Raw genomic sequence first — 23,317 nt, 5'->3', positions numbered from 1 at the left:
TGAGCCCATCACTGTTCCTTTAGCTTCAAGTACTAATAATGGTGTACAACTGCTTTTAGTTAGAACCTCCAATTGAGCATTGCTTAATAACTAGACTATGCAATTAAATAAATTACTTTTAAAGGAAATCTAACACCAGGATGATGGATTGTAAAGCAAGCACACGTGGTTGTAGGTGTAGGTTTGTGCCCCCTCTGGCAGGATATGCTTTTCTTTCAGCTCCTTATGCCCTTGTTTTTACAAAAAAAGACTGTGAAAATTATGCAAATGAGCCTGGGGTCCCAAACTCAATCAACAGCTATGGAGCCCAGGGCCCCTCAGGCGGCTCATTTGCATGACTTTTAAAGCCTTTTTGGTATAAACAAGGGGATAAGAAGATAAAACAAGAGCAGGTCCTGCCAGAGGGGGCACAGACCTGGTGGTAGATTTCTTTTAACATACAATATAAAGGCTACCACTGCAATACAGCCCTAACTCAAGTTTGTCTAACCAATCCACTACATATGTCACTGATACTGTATCATATAAGTGCAAAAAATAGTGCAAACAAGTACCAGTACCGTTGATAACTTAAAGCATAAGTAAACTTTCATCAAAGTTGCATTAATCAACAGTGCTGCTTTACTCAAGTCAATTACAAAGTTACTACCTGCACTATTCATTTCTGAAATAAAAAGATAAAAGCTAAATAAAAAATAAGATAGTGAATGTGTACTTATGCTTTAAAAAAAAGATTTTGATACGTAATTTGAAAACTCTCTAGACCCAGGCTACAGAAGGGGCCATATTCCTCTTTTCTGTCCACAATTAGAAATCAGTAATGTTTGATAATTCTTAAAAAAGTAATTTATGCATACCTCACAAATATCCCAAATCCAGAGGGACACTCCCAGCTTATGGGAGCTGCCCCGCTGTCCTGGGTGGCGGGAGGGGTATTTGGGATTTCTTAGCTGTCTGCATCCCGCATAACCATCGAGGCTCTGCCACTGCTATTGATGCCACTGCAATATGATGATGCCATCATGTCTACCGGCTTTAAAGCCGCATAAGAAGAAGAAGCAGGACTGCTGCGGGGGAATGGGGAAAGGTGTAAAGCTTTTGTAAAAATTATACAGCAACAAAGATCATGTGAGAAGATGGTTGCACAAAGGGAGTGCATTATAAATAAGGGGATGGGGATAAATAAAGTACAAGTGAGGAATCTAGAGTAAACGGGGCATTATGAATAAAGAGGAAGGCTACATTAAAGGGCATCAGTTGGAAAGATAGAGAAGGAAGGGCATTAGAATAGGGGCTTAAAGGTAGGTCTTTATATGTGAAGGTACTACAGGAAGGAGAGGCATTATGTGTTGCAGAGACACATTAGGGCGTATTATTTATAGGTCCACAGGGGCATTACACAGTTTTGATAGATGGCCAAGAGGATTTATACTGTGGGAACCAGAGGTAGGGGGCACTATGTAGGGTGAAGGGCATTTTACAGTGTGGGTAGGCCACTGTATAGGGACATTATATATGGTGTGGTGACCTAGAAAGGTGGTATTATACTATGTAGGTGGCCATTAAAGGTGGTTTTATACTGTGTGAGAATTATAGGGGTGGAACAAAGGACAAGACTTACGGCACAGAAGCTTCCTTAGAATTACTTTAATGTAAAAAAAGATTTCAAAGATGTGATAAATTGACACAGTGAATATGGTTTAAATGTCGGACACTGCAGTTTTAGTATTATAATATGATGTAACTGTTGATAACATGACTATGTACATACAGTATAGGCAGCGATCATAGGATCCTGAGACATGGTATTGTATTCATGTATAATAAGACATTAGCCTTTTAATAAAATGAATTTCCATTGTATACCTCCATTGTTACACTGATGTTTCTGTTACACTCCAGTCAAGCCAGCAGGTAGTCACTGGGCGATCACACGAGAAAAACAATGGAACGCAAAAGAAAGGCAAAGCCACTGCATGTAACAGAGGCCAACAAATAGCAGTGACGGGCTGAGAAACAAAGCAAAATAAAAGACAACAGAGGATAATACAGCATATTGTATGAATTACCAACAAGTCAGGCAGGGGTGAGAGACACAATGGTGGGAAGTGAGAGACAGAATAAAATAAGTGTGAGAGCAACATATATTAAAGCCCCCTCGCTGGGCCTGGAGCAATTGTGTAATCTGTCATTGTATCAGGTATGTAACAATTTAGGATATATAGATACATGACATGATGAGAAGGCTTTGTTATGTTACATCTGCTAAGGCATCACAGTTCTGTCTCAATTCTACATGTTCCCCCGAAAAATGTATTAAGCAGGTGATACACAATACTGGGGTGGGTTGTACAATATGGACCCCACAACCAGGGTTGCTTCTTCGGATTTATGATTCATCCGACAGCCAGCTGGGCCACTGGATAATCCTACGCCAGGACCTTCCGCAGGTTTATACATTGTGCTAGTTCAGGTTAGGAACACCCAGTGCCACAGCCTACTCCACCACTGGGAACAAACCCCTTCATGCCCCTCTACACCCACTTGGCGTGGAGGGGGGAAAATTTTGCAACCATTTCAAGGCTTGTACTTCAGTTTTTCTCCCCTACATGTGTATGTGCTGCATCTGCTGAATTAGCCAGATTCTCCTGACTCTCCTTCTCATGCTTATGGCGACTTCCCAAATCTTTCCTTATGGCAGATGTCATGGGAGACAAGGAGTTACTTTTCATCTGCTGGTTCTAAGCTCCTAAAGGAGTCTAGCAGTGTCTTTCTCCTCTCTTCCATTTGCTACACATGTAGTGCAAGCAACTATAACAGATGTTGATGGTTAAAGGTACGTCATGTTAGGTTGATTGCAGAAATCGTGCCAGCTGAGCAGAGCGTGCATGTATGTGGAAAGGAATAGCCATCTAACATCTGAACTTACATTTATAAAGCTTCTGGAAGTGCATGAGCAGTTTTAAAGCAAATCTACCTTCTAAAAGCTCGATAAACCAGGGCTACTCCGCATCTCGGAGAGCCGGCAGCGATTACGCAATACATGCAATGCTGCCGGCTTCTCCTACAGGTCTCCACAGACAGGGGGCGTGGAGGGGGTGTGTCGGCCGCCCCCCTAATGAATAAGGCCAACTGCCCGGGCTCAAGGTAGGAGAATCCGACCTCTTATTTAGTAAGAGGTCGAATCGCTTTACAGCAATTTAACACAAATACATTTTTTAAAAAACTGTCTGGGGAGAAAGGGGCTGGGGTGAGGAGTATGGGGGGGCACATTTTGTGGGGATGACAGGTCCTCTTTAAAAGGGCCCCAACCAGTGATGTCTGACAGCCTGCTCACAGATGTGAGCTCACTGTCTCTGTGAGTGATGTGCAAAGGTGGTGCCACCAAGCTGCATCCTACCTCCAAACTGTGACAGTAAGTCACTGACTGGCTCTGTCAGTGAGAGTGTGCCCATGCAACCAACCCAGCCTGCCTGTACGCCAGCACATTCTGCAGCATGCTTTTCAGGAGCTGCGCTAGGCCAGCAGCTAGGCTAACACCACTGCCACAGTGCCAGCTAGGCCAGCAGCTAGGCTAATGCCACTGTGACAGCTAGGCTATTGCCACTGTGACAGCTAGGAGGTCACGAAACTAGGAGGTCCTTGGAGCTACTAAAGGAGAAAGTATGCCAATCTTCCCAACTTGTATGGCAAACTCCTCCCCTTTTAAAACACTCCCCAGGACACCACCCAGCGGGAGACCAACAAACGGCACGTCTTTCAAGGAAAACAACCAGTATGTTTCCCATCACCCGAACTTTCCACCAACTCCAAGGACCTCTCACCCAGCCCATTTTGCTGCCATGATGAAATTAACCTTCCCTCTCCCATTCCCCCTACTACCAAATCAAAGGGCAGGCAGGACACTTTCTCCTGCTCCTCACAGATTGGCTTACAGTCGTCCTGTGTGGCGACCGACAACCCTTCTTCCTGACAACTCCCGCTCACCCGTGAATACGCCCCCTGGCAACGGTCCACTCCGAACAGGCCCTATCATGCCGGCCTCCCCTTCACTGGCTATAGTCCGGCCTTTACTTTCTCTGCTGTAGTAATATTACATCAGGCAGAGGAAGGAGAAAATGTTGAGGGAGAAGGGGAAGGCAACCTCTTCTTGTAACACCCCCAGAGCCTTTCTGGATAATAAGCATATTTTAAAAGTTGATTTTAGAAGGAAGGAGGCCATGGGTAACAAATATAAGAATATTACCACAGTGTAAGTGTCACTGATTTATCATGATGGATTTTGATGACAAATTCCTTAAAGGAGATGGGTCATATATCCAGAGATATATTTTGTTGCAAGAAAGGAATGTTTACCCCTATTATAAGACACCTGGACTTCTGGATCAACACTGTAACGTTATAGTTTAGACTTGGTTGATTGATTTCCCTTATCCAACCTTACCAACCATGCTACTATGTTAGTACTGTATACTAGGATAATCTTTCTATGAGAGTTTTTTTGTTACACAAACTAAAGCAATGTAGGAGTGATTCTTCATCTCTTGCTGGTAGTGTTGGATACAATTAACACTTTTTGTCTGCATTCTTCCCACAGTGAATATTTTCACTGAGACACTTGAGGTGTGTTAAAGTTGCCACTAAGAGGTGCTAACTGCAGACTCAAGAAATCTGATGTAAATGTATGACTGGATGCACAGCTCAGTACTGGGTTATGTCCTCTATATCTGATGGTGCCATACTGGACAGAAGAAACATTTGCATATCATTAGGCTTTCCCGTGAACTATTATATTAGTATGGAGCTGCTGGGCAAACACCTTCTTCACCATAGACAACTTTCCAAATCTGTCTGGTGATGCACTCTGTAGCTAGAGGAGAACTTACAAAAATTTGATAAAAACTCGTGTTGTGTACATCAATAGTTCTTTCTCTAAAGTTTATCAGATCTTATTTTGCTAAGAAGCTGTCAAAAAAAGATTATGGGTGTCACTTATGATCGCCTTTCAAAGGGAAAAATTACAGATTTTTTTTTCCCTTGCTGCACCTCTTGCTTCTTATTTATAAAGTTTATGCACCACAATTCTGGTGGTTTTTCGACACTCACTACTTGTTCTGTTATGGGCGCAAAATTGTGATGCCACCTGCCATTGACAAAATCTGACACTTTTCCGGCACTTCTATCTTTCCAACTGGTTTTGTGGCGCTAATTTGGTGCAAAAATAGAGCAGAAAAAAAACGGTCTAGGGAGTTGTATTTCACATTCATGAAGGTGGAGACGGTACTGAATCTTTTGGATTGTGCGCCAAATCATTAATCCCTTGCGCCACAAACTTAAATCACACTGAAAAATATAGCAACAAATTGATAAATGCTCCACTATGTGTTTAAAATACACAAACTACATACCTATTCAATAATGTCTGTTGTCATTTGGACATGGATCTAGAGTAACATTTGGATTCACCTTTGCACCAGCTTTCTGTGGAACGTTGCACGTTCTTTTCAGTGCAAAATTTTGCACTGAAGGGGGTGTTCCGATGCACAGTTGAACCGTCCGCCACATTTATCATGCAAAGTCCGACAGAATTGTGGTGCAAGCCCCATTTTAAATGTGCACCAAAAAAAAAAAACAATGGTGCACTCTGTCGGAGCAGTAGAGGGAACGCCAGATTCATGCGGAACTTGAGACACAAATCCGGAATCTAGCGCCCCCTGCACACGCCACTGGTAAACTGCACATAGTGCACAGTTTTAAGTAAATGTGGGCCAATGTCCATAGTTCTGGAAACTAGAGTGTCACTTAAAAAATCTGCCACCATGTCTGACATGTGTTTTATTAAAACTCCATGAAAAATTAATTCCAGAGAACACTTTCTCTGTGTGGTGCTGTTCCTCTGTTATTCCTCATGAATATGTTTGAATACATCGATTACTTGGCGTTATCATTCACCTTGTCACAGCAGTGTGTCCTACAAATTCTGTCATCACTTATTGGACAATGTCCCAGACAATTTATTCATAAATTTATGGTGAGGAATGAAAAGTTCTAACAAAAGAATTCTTAAATAATAATAATAATACTTAAATCTAAGTAGCAATGTAAATTGCTGCAAAGCTTTCAAGTTTATGTTTTGGTGCAATTGAGCAATGGTAAATGTTTCACATCTCATAAATCTTGAGCATCCATTGCAATGCTTCCTGTGGTATATAGTAAATGACTATTCATGACCACAATAATCACAGAAGAGTCTAACATTTTTGTGCATAACTTGACTTTACCATGGTAGATCCAGGTTGCCCACTATGGCCCAGATTTATTAAAGTCTGTTCGCCGGTTTTCTGTCTGAATATGCACTAGAAAGAATGTGCAAACTGCATAGTGCAGTTTATACTGTTTTTGATAAATGTGGGTCTATGTGCGCAAAATCATTGTTATGTATTTCTTGCTGGGCAGATACGTTGTTCATTATTTTCTACAGATCCTCACTTTTAGAATGTTATTAAAGGAAACCTACCATAAAAATCAAACATGATAAACTAACGTCTTTACTCATAAATCAAGGCACTGTAACTGTGGTAATCTTAATATTATTTTTATCCATGTCTCCTTGCTTCTAAAATCAGCTTTTAAAATTATGTTAGTGAGCCCAAAGAGCTATTGGCGTTTTACCATAGCCCCTCCATGCTGTCGCTTCACAGTTTGCTACACTGTCTCAACCTCCCCCCTGCTGTAACCTCACAGCAGCAGAGGAAGTTTCAGCACTTTGTAGGATGGGGAAGTGCTCCTTGCACAGTGTAATAGCCTGTGAAGCTTCAGCACTGAAGGGTTCTGGTAATACCCTCAAGAGCCCTTCCGGCTACTTAGCATAAATTTAAAAGTGTATTTTAGAAGGAGGAAGGCCATGGATAATAATATAAGAAGATTACCACAGTCACGGATCTATGAGTAAGTGCCGCTGGTTTAACATGCTCTATTTTGAAGTAGATTTACTACAATATTGTAAAAGCCACCAAATTCACTAAAAGAGGTGATAAACTTGGTCTAAATAGAGAAATCTCCTTAATGTAGACTACAAGCAAGAATGAGCTACATACTACCTGACCAGCATTTTAATTCATACAGTGTTTCAGAACTGATAAATCACCACTTTGATCTTATAGCCCATGCTGTTACCATATCATGTAATATTACTATATGCCATTAAGACTGCGTGGGACACCAACAATGACTACATAGACAATGGCTGATCCATTCATTCTTTATTCAACCCTTCACAATACAAGTTAATTGTATGCAGCATACAAATATCAAATATTCATAGAAAGGGTTACCACCCCAATACACAAAGCCGAATGTATTATGAGAAATACTTAATTACTTTCACCATAGAAACCAACAGAACCTCAGTGAAAAATTATATATAATGTATATATGTCAAGAATCATCACAAACCATATGAAGCTGTTACTGTCCAGACTACGACTATATAGATGCGGTTTAGATAAAGGCCTAGTACAAGCTGCTGATTCAGCAGGCAGATCTGTCTGCATCTTTACTAGTCTTGCAATACACAGATGATGCAGCGGAAAAAAACACCACAGGGAAAAAATAATCTCTGACAATGGTGATGGAGCAATTGTCCATTTCAGGTAGGTACGCTATCAGTTAACCCCATGAGCGCTGCCAACAACAAATGCAGCAAGGTTTACACAAGAAAAACGTAATATGCAACAGTTAAGACAATGCAGGATAATAAATAAGACTTAGCAGCCCCTTAATTGTATTTCCCACTGGGCGTTAAATATGTCAATGCATATGGCTGCGGTATAAGCAGTCAATATATTCTTACAAGGCATTTAAAGGGCCTTGAAAAGCTGCAAAGCGCCTAATAGCAAAATCATTCAGAAATAAGAATTGTAGAGGTGATGACATGAATCCTCTGTTATCTACACAATGACAGTAGCATTTTACATGTTATACAGATAGTGAAGCACTGGTATAAATACCTCTTTATCCGGATGGCGAAGCAGGACTGAGAGGCAGGAACAAAAGGATGGATCAGACTGGAACTGGAGAAATAAAAGAGATGGGGACAAGGAGGTATTAGCTTTGGGTTATTTCTCTGCTATTCATATAAAGCACTGGGAAGATGTACACTCCCAGTGCTGTGCCAAGCTCTGTAGACAGCAATGATGTGGATTTAACACACCTTCTGTTCCCTGGCACTGCAGCATACTGCTCTTTGTTATAATTCAGCTGATGCTTAGGAAGAAGGTACTGGCAGAACTGGTTAATAGTCCTAATGTGAGATACACAGGCTATGGATACACTTTATTCACTCCCACCAGCTCTCTGCCTAGGACTATGTGAGCCACCAGCCTGTCTCTATGAAGCCTGCAGTGGTACTGAAGAGAGGGGGTGAGGGTGGGCGGAAAGGAGGAGGGGGTTGGGGAGAAAAGGAGAAGCCGTGGAGGAAAGAGAGGAGAAAAACGTATATTGGTTGAAAAGGAGGAGGGACGTAAGAACAAGAGAGAGAAAGGGGTGAATGATGGGTAAATGAGCAGGTGCTAAGATGGAAGGGAATGATGATGGACACAAAGAATAGGAAATGCATAACAAAAACAAGGTAGCTGGATGAATAAAAAAAGACAGTCAGGGAATTAAGGGTTAATCGATGTGGACCAGATAAAACGATGACGGAAATCTAGGATTACAAAGAGGCTCGCCTCTAGATCTGGAATGTTCTAGAAGGGAGAGCAGGCAAGAGACGCGTCATCGCTTACTCTCACTGTGCAGCGGCCCTGGTGTCTACATGTCACAAGATGCTAGTATCAGATACCTGACAGGCATTTTAATTGCATCAAACAAGTCACGTCTCCGGAGCAGGGCGCCCGGGTGCCTTCTCTGCCAATACTGAATCACAAGAGTTAGGGTTTTAGATGCCACAGAACTAGGCTACGATAAGCAACTTGTAGCGTCTGGAATATCAATTACTATCAGCTTTTGACATAACTGATCATTACCAATCAGCCATGGGTGAGAAAGAAGTCAATTGTCCTAAGGACCACACTTGATTAAAAAGATGGGGCACTGCGAAAAGCTATAACTACTACGGCATCAGCTACAGGATGTGTCCAATGTTCGGTGGTAACTCTTTTTAATGTAGAGCTGGACACATCGTAGGGGAAAGTTAGACTAAATCAGTAACTAGTCTTGATTTCTTAAGACACACCAAAGCACTAAAGACATTCAATACAAAAAACTGTAACAATTAAGCAACTTTCCTAAGAAAAAATATTTCTTCAAATCTGTAAAAATTGCTATCAGTTAATTGGAAAAAAAAACAGTGCTATAAAATGCAGTTGTGAAATTATATGTAGATTATATATCTAGACTAGTATATTCTTCTTCTAGTGAAAGAGGCCATACATTGATTACATTGTGTGACATAATGACCAGCATTCCCATTTACTAAATGCTTTAAGTCCGTCCCCTTGGACTATCCCCAAAATGGTCAAAAACACCTATGTTTGGGTTAGTGAGGAAGGTATGCAGCACTCTGGAAAAACTGTTAAAAACTCAATCCATCATTGGCCTCGCACAAGCACACCAAGAAATGGTGCTACTGACCTTGACATGGGTAAAGCTTATCCAGTTCTGATATTGTAATTATGAATGTTTACGGAGATAAATACTAAGTGTCCTTCTAAATTTGCACAACAAAAGGCTGCTAAACCTCAACACAAAATGTTTACCCTAACTAGAATTTTAATTATATCATTGATTTCCTCATATGGTGAAGTGACACCTTGTGGACCCCCTAAAGCATCCTCTGCACCACATAAATGATGCCCCCGATTCCCAGATGTGCAGTTTTTTTAGAATCGGTGCAATTTTTAGTTTCTGTTGCAGCTACTGTATTATGTTCCAATATTCTGAAAGCAATTCTCAGGATGTATTCTCACGCTGTGCTCAGAGATGAAGTTGTCGGAGTGTACTAAAGGGCAGCAGACAATCAGCAGTGATTATATTGTGCCTAATTTGTGATTTTAGCCTCTTAGAGTAGTAATATTCTGGGATGAGACAAAATAATTCAAGCACCTAACAATACACAAATATTTAGTGTGCATGTACTCAAGATTAAACAAACGCTCAAATTCATCTTTTGTCCTTCTTACGTTGGCCATAAATTACATGCTCATTCAGCCATGGCTATGCGTCCGGATTACTACATATGCATGCTTGCTCCCATACATCAACATGGTCCCATTAGAAGCACTTCCTTCTGACCCCCTTTATCTTACCCTGATACTACTTCAGAGTCCACCTTTTCTGATATTATTGCTCGCACTGTAAACCATGTAAATGGTTTCCGAACCATCAAGGACACTCACCAAAGTGTCATATAAACAGGGCCGAATTATGGGGTGGGCTCCCAAGACAAGTGACCCAGGGCCCCCACCACTTTGCCATAGAAGGGGCCCCCACCAAGTGTGAATAATTCAGGGGGTCACATGGCTGCCTGAATCGGGTCCGTCTATCCATCTGGTTCTCTGGTAGTTGGTAGACTTGTTTCTATGGCAGAGCGAGGGAACAATACATCCCCTCATCTGCCATAGTTCATGGCGGACATAGGATGTCAGGGTCCTAGTGCAGGCGGCGCAATGACGTCACAAACTGCACTGTCTGCGGCATTAGGCTGACATCCCGAACTAAGACAAGGTTGCCATGAACCGGGGGGGGGGGGATTTTATCCTTGGGGTCATCTGAAGGCAATTGTTGAAATTCTCAACAGAGTTTTTGATGTGTTACGTGACCCTCTTCCCATTGGAAAAAAAATATTGGATCCAAAATGGCCAACTTCAAAATGGCTGCCATGGTCAACACCCACCAACCATTCACATTTTATTTAGGTGTATCCATATAAATGGCCCATCTTGTAGATGTATTACTGGAGAGAAGGCTGTATATATATATATATATATATATTACTGGGGGCTGTATATATAGACATATTACAGGGGACTGTATACATAGATGCATTATGGGGGGGTTGTATATATAGATGTATTACGGGGGATGTATATATAGATATATTACTGGGGCTGTATATATGGATGTACTACTGGGTGGATGTTGTATATAGATGTATTATGGGGGTCTGTATATGTAGATGTATTATGGGGGCTGTATATATAGATGTATTACATGGGGCTGTACATATAGTTATATTACTGAGGAGGCTGTATGTATAGATGTATTACTGGGGGGAGGCTGTATATAGATATTATAGGGAGGGGGCTGTATATATAGATGTAGTATGCATTATGTACTAAGCAACATTCAGTGGGGGCCGACACCAGATTTTGGGCCCAGGGGCCTCCTCCAGCCTTAAACTGGCCCTGCATATAATGCTTTATTAGCTTTAGTATTACTAATAATACATACCATGAAATTGTCTCTATATTGAGATTGAGTATGTTTATACAACACAATAAAGTAATGAAATACATGTACAATATCTGTCTTTTGCCCCTAGTAAGCCTCAGTCCTGTAACACACTGCAAAGCACATATGCATGTCCTGTCTAGAATTCCCTCTTTAGTGTGAAATCTCTCACTCTAAAAAGAAATCTCATCCAAAGCCATTGGAAATTGAGCAGAGAAGAGTCATATTTGCCTGAGATGAGACAAGTTTAGAGGCTGGAAGTACCTAGAGAAACATGCTTTGGTGTCATATTAAAGATAAAAATAAAAAGCTTGCAGGTATGAAACCATTCCAAATGGACATTGCAGTGTCCATTTAAATTAAGTTTGACTGGTATGAATTCATTTGTATAGTGTAAAAAATCACCACATATAATAATAATAATAATAATAATAATAATAATAATGGTTGAACGTTAACATAAAATTTTAACCATCAGTTACACGGAGGTTTGGTCTACTTAGAGAAAATTCTGCTGAACTGAGTTACAGCCAGGTCTCACTCTCATAAAAGCTCCTTCTGCCAATAAACTCCAGGCATCTCTGGGAGCGGAAGGTTTAGTTTTAAACTGTGCACAGCCTCACCATCTGTGAACAAGGAGCCAATGTTCTCTGTGTAATGAGGGAAAACGCTGCAGAGAGATGGACCTGTCGCAACAAAACCACAACACAGATTGAGAAGTGTAGGACAAGGCAAATGGTAGATTCCTCTGCCCTCATCTGTAATTTAATAATCCTGGGACCTAAGTTAACTTGGTAAAAACTTTATTTTATTAATATGTAAATTACCTGGAGAGGTACTGTGGTTTGGAGTACCTGGCTGGACACCGGGTGGTAAGGCTACTGCACTTCCCAGTAACCTTAGCATTGCTGCCTGCTTCCGGGTCTCTAACATGCTCCTCTTCATCCTCACACCTGCGCACAAGCGACAAATGGGTGCTGGCGGTGCAGGGATAAGGGTGATGAGGACCAGGTCGAGGACGCAAATGGAGGCAGCACAGCTAAGGCTACTGAGACGTGGAGTAGCCTTAACTCCTGGAGCTCGGCCTGGCTATTTCATGCCTCAGTAGCCTCTGCAGCTAATCTACATATAACAATCAAGTATGATAAAATCATCTTATATCTGTTATCCAAAGTCTCCTTCTTTCTAAAATCAACTTTTGAAATTATGCTAATGAGTCTGAAGGTGTTACCAGAGCCCCTCAGTGCTGCACAGGCTGTTACAAGAGCACTTCCCCCTCCCACTGATTGCTGAAACTACCACTGCTGCCGTGAAATCAGGCAGAAAGAGGGAGAAGTGCCAGGGGAGAAGTGGGGAGTGGGGGGGGGGGGGGGGTGAGAGAGTCTAATAGCCTTTGAAACTGCAGCAGAGATGGGCTCAGGCACATTAGTATAAAATTGCTTGGTGCCTGGATGTATGAGTACATTTCCGTGGTCTATCATACATGATTTTGATGGTAGATTTCCTTTAACAAATTATGATCCAGGATTATTAAATTACAGATTAGGGCAGAGGCAGGCAGGGGTATCTGTCATCAGATCTACTTCTGATGGTAGATGCCACATGATAGGTTTCCTTTAAGCATAGTACATTGTGTCCACAGTGATCCTGAAACCTAGTCATATCTGCAGTATAGCAGCAATATCTATAAGATGTCATTGAGTTAAAGTTAGTTAAATGAGGTTAACTCCTCATTTGAACCCTAAAATTTTGTTGCTGTAATAAATTGCACTGCATTGTGGAAGATTTTGCTTACTAAACCTCATAGGGACAGTATATTAAAAATTAAATAAATCTCATAGGGACAGTATATTAAGTAAAATGGTAGAATCTTTATAAAATCAAAACTAATTAGATTGTAGAAGGTTTAATTGAATTAACTAGTGTCTCCATGGAGAATTGATAATCTGGCAGTGAAGGTAAAGATGCTTTTAGATAAAGTTTGCTGAGATATCTGCATAAGCAAAATTGCTAGATCTCCTACTAACAACATGAGAGAAATGCAAAATGCTCTAAATTTTTTCTGTCAAGGACAAAAAACTTAATAACATTTTATTTAATTTCTCTATTGATTCACTAATACATGGAATATGTTCACTTTATGTGGTCGAGTTGCATCCATGTGGCATAAATTTTTCACAGAGAATATAATGATAGGATAATAGCTGTCTCCATAAATACATGAAACATACATAAGACTTTTGTCACAGAAGCCATCAAAACAAGCCATGACACACCAGGGACCCCCAATAGTCAATGGTGACCACCAGACACCATTATAGATCTAGCACTGCAATCATTTCCATTGCTCCTGTGAAATAAAACATAGCCTTGCAGTACATTATTTACAGTATAGCTCCACTTCTGTGCAATTTACTAAGAAAAAACCTGCTGACAGATGTATTTTCCACGTTTATGTCCTGATGCTAGTGACATACTTGTTAAAGGGAAGCAGTCAGCTGAAAGTGACCTAATAAACATGTAACAGTATGTTGTCAAGCATCTAAACACATTTTAGATCATGTTTCTTCCATGGACCAGGGTGGTGGCATCATCTAGAAAATCAAATAATTGAGATGTAAACGGGCTGTATAAAGTCCTGAAGGCAGAGAGCTCTGTACTGAAGTCAAGCTCTCCCCACCACAGATCATTCCCACTGCTGTGGTTTTCATCATGCACCAGGCTTCAGGAGAAACAGTTAGTGATGAACCTGAACATCACATACAGCAGTGGAGATGTTCTGAGGCGAGGAGAGCTTAACTTCAGCACTAAACTCTCCACCTCCCTGACTTTATCTAACCAACTTACATGTCATTTCCAAGTTGATTTCTGGGTGATGCCACGACACTGGATCATGAAGGAAACTTGATCTGAAAGATGTTTATCTGCTTGACAACACATTGGTAAGGGTTGGTTAGGTCAGTTTCTGCTGACTGGTTCCCTTTCGATAATAGACAGAAGAAAGAAACTCTAGGCAAGCCATAGGACTGTTCATGACACAAACAAGACATTGTAGAATAGTGTCAAGTCATCAAAACAGCTAAGAAAAGAAGGCTTGGATGAGAAAAATAATGCATATACGTGACAATTGGCCAACATTCAATGTCAAGTGGAGACAATCAGTCTCCCAAAGGAGGTGACTCTTCCCCCTTGTAGTGATCAAACAGAAAATAAAGAAGAAATTAGTAGATTAAAATGGCAGACACAAAGAGAAAAATGGGTCATTTTTCAGATTTTTTTCTTCATACTATATTTCTAAACACAGGTGTCTACATACATGTTCATGAGCTGGATCTTCCCTTTGTCCTTTCAAGAATGTAACTTTGCAGCCGTGATACCTTCAAAGCACGAGTGTTAGGCTTTCCCTCCCCGCCCTGCCACGCTTGGCTCCCTCTGAGAAACACCCACACATCATTTCAGCAGGGTCTGTCAGTCTGTGCTTTTTTGTGGTTTTATTTTGACTGTGTTTCAATTTTTTAATACTGTTTTCCCTCTAACAATAAACAAATGCAGAAAAATCTTATACTTAAAACATAGCAATAAGAAGAAAGTGTTAACCACAGTGAAGACATTAGTGACATTTTCATCCCCCTCAGTGCAACCCACACGCAAATAAATCTCTGTAGCTAGTACTAGGATCAAAGATGAGGCTGAGATTATGAATTTTTCCATTTCACAGCTTCTGGCAATGTACAAAAATATTGCTACATAATACTCTATCCCTAATCATGCCCTTGTATATGCCACAATTATCATTCTCATTTTTAATTTTAGTAATTATTATGATATTTGGTCAGATTTTAAAAAGTACAAAACTATCTTAGTAATATTCATAAACTGCACACTCTCTTGTGCCCCACTCCAGCAGACTGTTACCTACTATGCCCCCACTTCTGTAGACTTTACCACTTGTGTCCGACTATTTTATTATTTGAGCCCTATGCCTTCAATTCCATAAAGTATGACATCCATCTAAGGCCACCCATATAAACCATTAAAGGGGTATTCCCACGAAGACAAGTTTCTTAAATAAAACAAAATAACACATTCTATAATTCTGTGTTAACAAAAATACAGCATTTCACATATATAATTCCAACCTCTCTATATTAGTCCTGGTGTACACAATTTCAGTTGCCCCTAGACATGACCCTGTAACTTCTGACTGGGGACAGTCGAGGATCAAGGTCTCTCTCTCTCTGCTCCCTGCACTCTAGCTCTGCCCCCCTGCAATCCAGGATGGAGCTCACAGACCCTTGGTCACTTCCTGCCAGCAAACAGCACATCGTGAGGAGAGAGAAGCTGCAAACTACTGGCAGATAAGTTATATGGGGAGGGGGGGCATGCACAGAGTGGACAGTGTGTAATAGGCATCTAATAGATCTCATCATCATTTCATCATGTCAGATGCTAGTGAATGTTCAGAAGCCAGATGAAAGTGTATATAAACCCTTTATCCTGTTAATATAACCACATTGTCAGCTCACAGCACTACAGGGATCATAATGGGGGTCATTTACTAAGGGCCCGATTCGCGTTTTCCCGACGTGTTACCCGAATATTTCCGATTTGCGCCGATTTTCCCTGTATTGCCCCAGGATTTTGGTGCACGCAATCGGATTTTGGCGCATCGGCGCTGGCATGCACGCGATGGAAATGCACGCGAATGGGCCGGGTAAGTAAATCTGCCCCAATGTGTGCTCAGAGAGTTCCCGCCCACACTCTGGATTCTTACACTAACCATCACTGAGTGATAGGAGCTAAAACAGCAATAAAACTGAGTAAAAGGGGTTAAAATTTATCTTTATTGTGTAAACATCACCAGGGGATTGAAATTTGAGAATTTTCTTTCATGGGAAAACCCCTGTAAACTTTCTGTCTCCCCACAAATTCTGTTAACCCTATATACTTTCAGCTGCCTCTCCTAATGGAGGGGATGAATTTTTTTTAAAAAGTGTAAAAAAAAAAACATTTCTGCTCCAGAAGACAACCCTCTGTAACTGGACGCACAAGGCACATGCCCTCAGTGCATCATGGATAATACTGGTACTAATTGTGAGATGTGTGGTCACACTCCACTCATCTTCTAAGCTCAAATCTCTATCTACCCCCCCCCCCCCATTCACAAAGCAGTTTCTATAATGTTTGTCATAAGACTTTCCAGTTCATCCAGCTATGTAAATTATCTTAATATATAAAATAAAAGAAGAAATCTGATCAATCCTCTTGTTTGTTTACTTGGCTGCAGCAATGATGAGCCTGTATTTCCATGACATTTGCAGCTATTAATTGGTGTCTGTGGTTTGGTGTCATAAACTGCTGCGTCCAGTGATGGGATGCAGTCAATTGAACAAAAGAAATTTAGATTGATTGTTTATAGCTTTCATACTATTTCCTTCATGTACTCAATATTTTAAAATCTCAAAATAATCCCTTTATATAACACAATACATAATTTCTTCAAGGATCTTGTAGAATCCATTGAGATTTCTATGATCAGCGACTGGTATTATGTTCTAAAAATCTGCCATAACTTGTAAAAGTGAGCAAAGCTCTTTTAGGGGCACCATTATATATACCTCCAGTATCATCGACAGCCAGAACTAGAGGAATTATTCTTCAAAGAGGAAATCTCCAGAGCCCCTTGTTGATCACATAGAATGGCAGCTTTCCTCAATAAAACAGACCCATTCTTTCCTTATCTTCGAAATTTTAAGGACAAAATCAGCTTCAGTCATTGCAGCCAGACCCACCTCTCATGTCTTCTCATCTGTATGTTTATAAGCTTTGCACTTCATAAAAGGAAATTTTATTACCAGTCCTCCCCTTAAAGGCAACCTATCATCAGCAATTGGCCTAATAAACCACTAGAACACCAGAATATTGTGAAGCAACATAACACCTGTTTTTGTTTCTTTCATGGTCCAGTGTGGTGGCATCATCCAAAAAAATCAACTTTGAAGAGAGCTGTGAATTGGTGGTATAAAGTCAAGGAGGAGGCCACTTTTTACACTGAAGTCAAGGTGCCTCCCCACCTTGACTTCAGTGTAAAAAGTGGCCTCCTCCTTGAACATCTCCCCCTCTGTTAATTAAATCAAGCATCAGAATTCAGAGATCTGGTTGGTGATGTCTCTGGATGCAGGACCATCAATACTAGTGAAGCTACTAGAGAGCTTCAGTGTCAAACTACAACTAATTTACATCTCACTTCAAAGTTGATTTTCAGGATGATGCCACCACACTGGGCCATAATATAAACATGATTTGAAATGTGTTCAGCTGCTTGACAACACACTGGTAGTGGTTTATTAGGTAAATTTCTGCTGACAGGTTCCCTTTAAAGGAACACTTAATCCAGAAGTGGATGCTAAATGTTACAGAAGAGAAATGTACCCACACTCATACAGTATGAGGCTCCTATGTGCCAGTTACCAGGGTGTGTATAGACCTAAATTGCACACCAGCTGGAGAGCTTTTTATATTCCTGGTTTAATGATTAATCATTAATGATAAGAATAGGGTCTTAGGAATGTGTGGATCTACATGTTTTAAACAATGCATCTGGATAGTATGGGCACTAACCAAATGCTGTTCTATACTTCAAATATATAACATGATCATAAAGAGGCAGTAAATTCTAACTCCACCCAAAACGTTAATGACTTTTAAACATTTGGAAAAGTGTGACCTGTCTATTTACTGCAGCGAGAGGGCTAGAGACTATGGGTGATATATCTGGCATTAGAGTCTGTTGTGTTTTGACCTCATAAAAGTGGTATATTCTTCTGCAACCCCTTCTAAACTTTTTGCCTCCTCTGGAGTGGAGTTTATTTGTGCAAAAAATTGTGACATTTTAAAAATGTACACATCTGGATTCTAAAGATACATTGGAGGAATTTTGGAGAAAAAGTCACATTTTTATTATAAGACCTTATCTCATATGTATTAAAAAGAAAAAAACCTTAAGAAACATCTGACCGCAGAAAACTAGAGCGCAAAGCAAAACATAAGATACATGTGCCCCCAGTGATTTTCATTCCCTCAGTAAGACTATCCTGACATATTTGAAGCGGCAGCAAAAAGTATTTTAACCCTTTAGTAATCCTTACAAAATACAGAATAGAATAACTGATGCTTCATAGAGTGAACAAAATTCTTTTTTGTTTTCTTTTTTCTCGATGCACAGTCAATTCTAGATATACCTACCTATAGTAAATACAATGATGACTCTACAAAGACACCCTTTTTTTTAGATTTTCTTGTTTTTTTCCGGTTCGGTAGCTGAAAGAACCGCAAACCCGATACAATTAAATTATGGGATTTTTATATTTCATAGTTCACCAAATTCTGCTATCTAGCCCCAGATATGGGTCCCTTAAGTGATGCTCCATTGTCAGCCTGAAAAAATAACTCTACGCAGACAAAACGTGACACTTCTTTGTTCCTTTGCATAAGACTTTCGAGGCGATTTTTTATGAACCGGTGACATTACACAGAAGAGAGGGTAGAAAGAATATTTCATAGATTTGGCATACACCAGCTTTATGGGCTTTCACTGTCTTTTACAGGGAAACAAGCAATACAAAATTGTATTAAAATTAAAATCACCATATTGGACCTGTAGATTAATGCATAGGCCACTGTCTTAAAGTTTTTGCAATCATTCATATTTAATTGAAAAAATTGGGGGTTCTGAAGACCTAAAATTCTCCCTAGCACATAAAATGCACCGCAGCCTGGTTGGTATTATGTTAACATAATGTTGTAACAATGGAGAGATGCAATTTCTAGTGTTTTCTTCTGTCAAAGGGTAAAAAAAAAACATTTCTAAGTGTGAACACAGAATAAATGTAAAGTATACTATTACTACACACAAGGGGTCAAGTGATGATCCCACAAATGATATCTGAATGCAGATAATGATATGTAGTTATTTGTGAGCTCTTATATAAGAATGCAAGAGTGATACCTGGGAAAAATGACCCTGCTGGTTCTGAGTACAAACAGACCTTTGGGTCGCAAGTTTGGGAAAGGGGAGACAAGCTGTCAGCTTGGGGTGATGAATAGTTCCATGCGTTGTTAAAATGGTGAGTATTATGGAAGCCGGGGGCCTCCTTGAAATCCAGCCAACAGTCCAGAGTGCATGGGACTGTACAGATTGCTTGGGAGCTTCCAGAAGATGATGTCAGGGTGTCTTACAGTCAGATCTGTTTTAAAATATTTTTGGCCTGACCAAGAAGCCATTCCAGTGTGTCAAATGCACTACCATTAACTAACATTAGCCTGTTTAGATTTTTCTTACCTGAGCGCCGTTACCCCTATCTTAAAGGGGTTGTACTGGTTTAATCTAAAACATATAACTGGGGGAAAGGGGTAAGAAAAGAAAAAAGAGCTTATACTCAGCTTTTCCAGTGCTCCTGTTATTTTGCGCCGTTTCCCATAAGTGCTGTAGCTCTGATTGCTACAGAGGCAGGGTGTGCTGACTTGACATCTTTCGATTACAGTATTGAATGCTGTGTACAGCCAAAGTGGTCGGGTTCGCGTACCTGCCTCTGAATACAAACAGAGGCACGGCACTGACGGGAGACTGCGCAAGACAACTGGAACACTGGAGAAGGTAAGTATACAAAATTTTTTGTTTTGTTTTTTTGACCCCTCACCCCTTTGGCCGGTTATATGTTCTAGATTAAACCCAGACAACCCTTTTAATCTCCTGGAATCTTCCAAGCTATATATATAAGAATGTACAATCCCAGTTACTGTATCAATCCCACAGAACTAAGACAATTGCTGCTAGTATAGTTCCAGTTACCTACTAAAGTGTTAATTATTCAATAATTCAGCGGTCAGCTTCTTTTTTCCAGCCTCTGGGATCGTAACCTCCCTATAAAATTCCGGAATGTCCCCAGAGTTTTTATTTATTTACCTTCTGCTGATGAACTATGGAAAGTATTTTCTTCTCTTCAAGTTTTAATTAAATGAAATAACTCCCTAAAGCAAAAGAGCAATCTGTGACTGGAGTGTGACACACTTTATTGCTGTGGCATTTCTACTGAATTTACGGACCATAAAAGACAGTTATGTTCTATAATCATGTATCTATTTAGGGTTACCCTTATATTACAGTGATATAACATCATCATATTGTGCAGCGCTATATGACTAGTAGACATTGAAAAAGATACATTCAACAACCTTAAAGAGGACCTGTCACCCAAGATTTCGGCACTAGGAGCTGCTAACGTAAGCAGCTCCTAGTGCTTGAACAAACGCTGCAGTGTTAGAAGGATAGCGTTACCGGAAACCTCCGGTAGCGCTATCTAACACTGCGGTGGGGTACAGTGTAATTGTCGGACCGCTCGCAAAGCCGATGTATTTATGAGGTGGCAGGGTTGGGGCATGGTTAGGGGCGCATGACGCATGGCAGTCACCGCCACCCTATGGAGCGATAGGCAACGCCGATGATTACACTGTACCCCGCCGCAGTGTTAGATAGCGTTACCAGAGGTTTACGGTAATGCTATCCTTCTAACACTGCGGCGTTTGTTCAAGCACTAGGAGCTGCTTACTTTAGTAAGCAGGTCCTAGTGCTGAAATTTTGGGTGACAGGCCCTCACCCTCACCCTCACCCTTCCCATCTCCCCAACCAAAACGGACTGCAAACTCTGTATGGACCACCACCCTGTATGTGGCCTGTTTCTGCATGTGTTTGGGTGTATGAGAACTATGCAGAAGGAAAAATATTTTAAAAAATGTAGCTACAGTGCTTCAAGAAATTTCTTTTATTATGTTATGCTGCCCAGGTCAATATTATGCCATGACAGAAATTATGCCAGAATAAGGTACAATGAAACAGAGGATGCCCCTTTTAACAGGGTTGGCTCCAGGTTTAAGTAGGCCCCCGGGTGACAGAGCCTCAGTAGGTTCCTTTGCAGTGAACTCACATAGGGAGCTTTCCAGACACATAACCCTATGGGAAATGGAAGGTAAACATTAAGAATGTAACCACTGCCCCACCAGAGCACCAGAGGATCCTCCTCTGGACCCAGACCCCGAGGTGCATCATACAACAGCCCACCACAGAGCATAATAGAAATTTTTTCAGCTAACTTAGCCTTAGACAGCACATAGGACTCCGAATGTACAGAAGCACGGTGGCTCAGTGATGAGAACTACAGTATTGCAGCGCTGGAGTCCTGGGTTCACATCCCATCCAGGTCAACATCTGCAAAGAGTTTGTATGTTCTCTCTGTGTTTGCATGTGTTTCCTTCGGATTCCTCCAAAACTCCAAAATGGACATCATAATGAAAAGTAATTCACTGCCTTCACAACCTTAAACAAAATCCAGTACTTCTTAAGTACTTGGTGATCTGAATAGGTTTTAAGTACATCTTTTGAAAAAATTTGTCAATAGGCGATGCACTGTTAACTAGGAACAATTTTGTGGCCAAGGTCTTACCAAAATCTGTAGTAATAAATATTACTAATGTGGGGGAGCAACGGGTTCCATAGTCAGGAACTGCCTGTGTGGAGATAATCTCAATGTTAAAATTGTAACATATGTGGTTGGAAACCAGTAAAAAATGATAAAAAAGAGACAAGTCATTAGTAACAAAAAATCATAAATATTATCAGGGAAATCAGTGATTTCAAGACAAATTATTGTATTCCCCCTGAACAAAACGTGTTAAAAATGTATACAATGTATACGTATAAATTTCCAATAAAATGGTCATGTTACACAATTGTAACATGTCATCAAGAAACAGTATAAAGTTGGGTTAATAATAAATGTTAATATTACTAATCCATTGAAAAAGGTCATACATCACGAAGATCCCAAAAGTCACTCCATGCGTCTGGCACAGCGCTCCAGACTACTAAACAGACTAATGGGATCAACTCATTTCACTGATCCAATATATTAATTGTATCAACTAGGGGTGAATGACTGAAGGACAAGATTCAAAACACAGTCACATATAATGTCTCTCCATCACCTGGACCATAGAGCTAGTAGACTGGGAAAGCGAGATATGTGCTCCTCAATTATATTCCCAGGACTATATATTTCAACCATTTTGTGACATTTTTGTTACATTAGTAAGATTCTTTTTTGGTTGTTATAGTTGTATACAAAAGTTTACGGGGAAAATGATAGGGAAGACATACAAAGACTGTTCTGCATTATAGAAACATAGACCACCAAAAATGCATAAATGTTAATACTATGTGTATAATAGGGAAAAATTATCATGGTTTCTTTGCAACTCCCTCCTAGCTACGTCACCTCCAAGGTAAGAGGACGGGTCGGTGTGGCGCAGTGACTATAGCCTGCCCCATCTCAGACATATATACCTATATGTACACTTATATATCATATTTCTATGAGCCTGAGAAAACATATGAGATTATAATGATACAGGTAAAATTGACCAAGCAAAGATGTTTGAGTCCCCAGGAGAAGCACTTGTAGAAGATTAGATGTGCCAGCAGATTATCAGCAGTAATGTACAGTAGCAGCAAAGAGGTTGAGATGTAACTAAATGTCATCCATTTGCTGTTCAAAATACATGCAGGGCAAATTGACCTGCGCTGTGGTTTTCGTAACCTTTAACATGTCTATTTATACTGTGGTCGTTCACCGCAGCTTTTACCATTTGCAATGGCAAAAGATGAAATGTACAGGGATAAACCAAAGGGATTCAATAGTAAAACCCACCCTGTTAGGACAAGATGGCTGCCAATTTTCCAGAAGTAGTTAGTTTGTCCCCCTACCACAGCCACCCAAAGATAGAACCCACCATAAAAATGAAAAGGATACAT

General features: G+C 40.5%; 1 protein-coding gene across 13 annotated transcripts in view; it reads right to left on the bottom strand.

Annotated features, from left to right (window-relative positions):
* MAP2 (microtubule associated protein 2) overlaps positions 1-23,317 on the bottom strand; it is a 136,774-nt gene that overhangs the window by 74,754 nt on the left and 38,703 nt on the right. For 11 of the 13 annotated variants that reach the window (XM_072121299.1, XM_072121292.1, XM_072121294.1 and 8 more), the window contains exon 3: positions 8,010-8,072. The exons of 1 other annotated variant lie outside the window; for it this stretch is intronic. The gene's annotated coding sequence lies outside the window, so the exon portion shown is untranslated. Of the gene's footprint in view, positions 1-8,009; positions 8,073-8,212; positions 8,415-23,317 lie in introns of those variants that run through there. One more of the 13 variants, XM_072121293.1, reaches the window with a different exon arrangement.

Source organism: Engystomops pustulosus, chromosome 8 (genome assembly GCF_040894005.1).
Source record: "Engystomops pustulosus chromosome 8, aEngPut4.maternal, whole genome shotgun sequence".
In the NCBI taxonomy this organism is placed as follows: Eukaryota; Metazoa; Chordata; class Amphibia; order Anura; family Leptodactylidae; genus Engystomops; species Engystomops pustulosus.
Note: the sequence above shows the minus strand (reverse complement) of the source record. Positions and strands in the feature narration are given on the sequence as shown.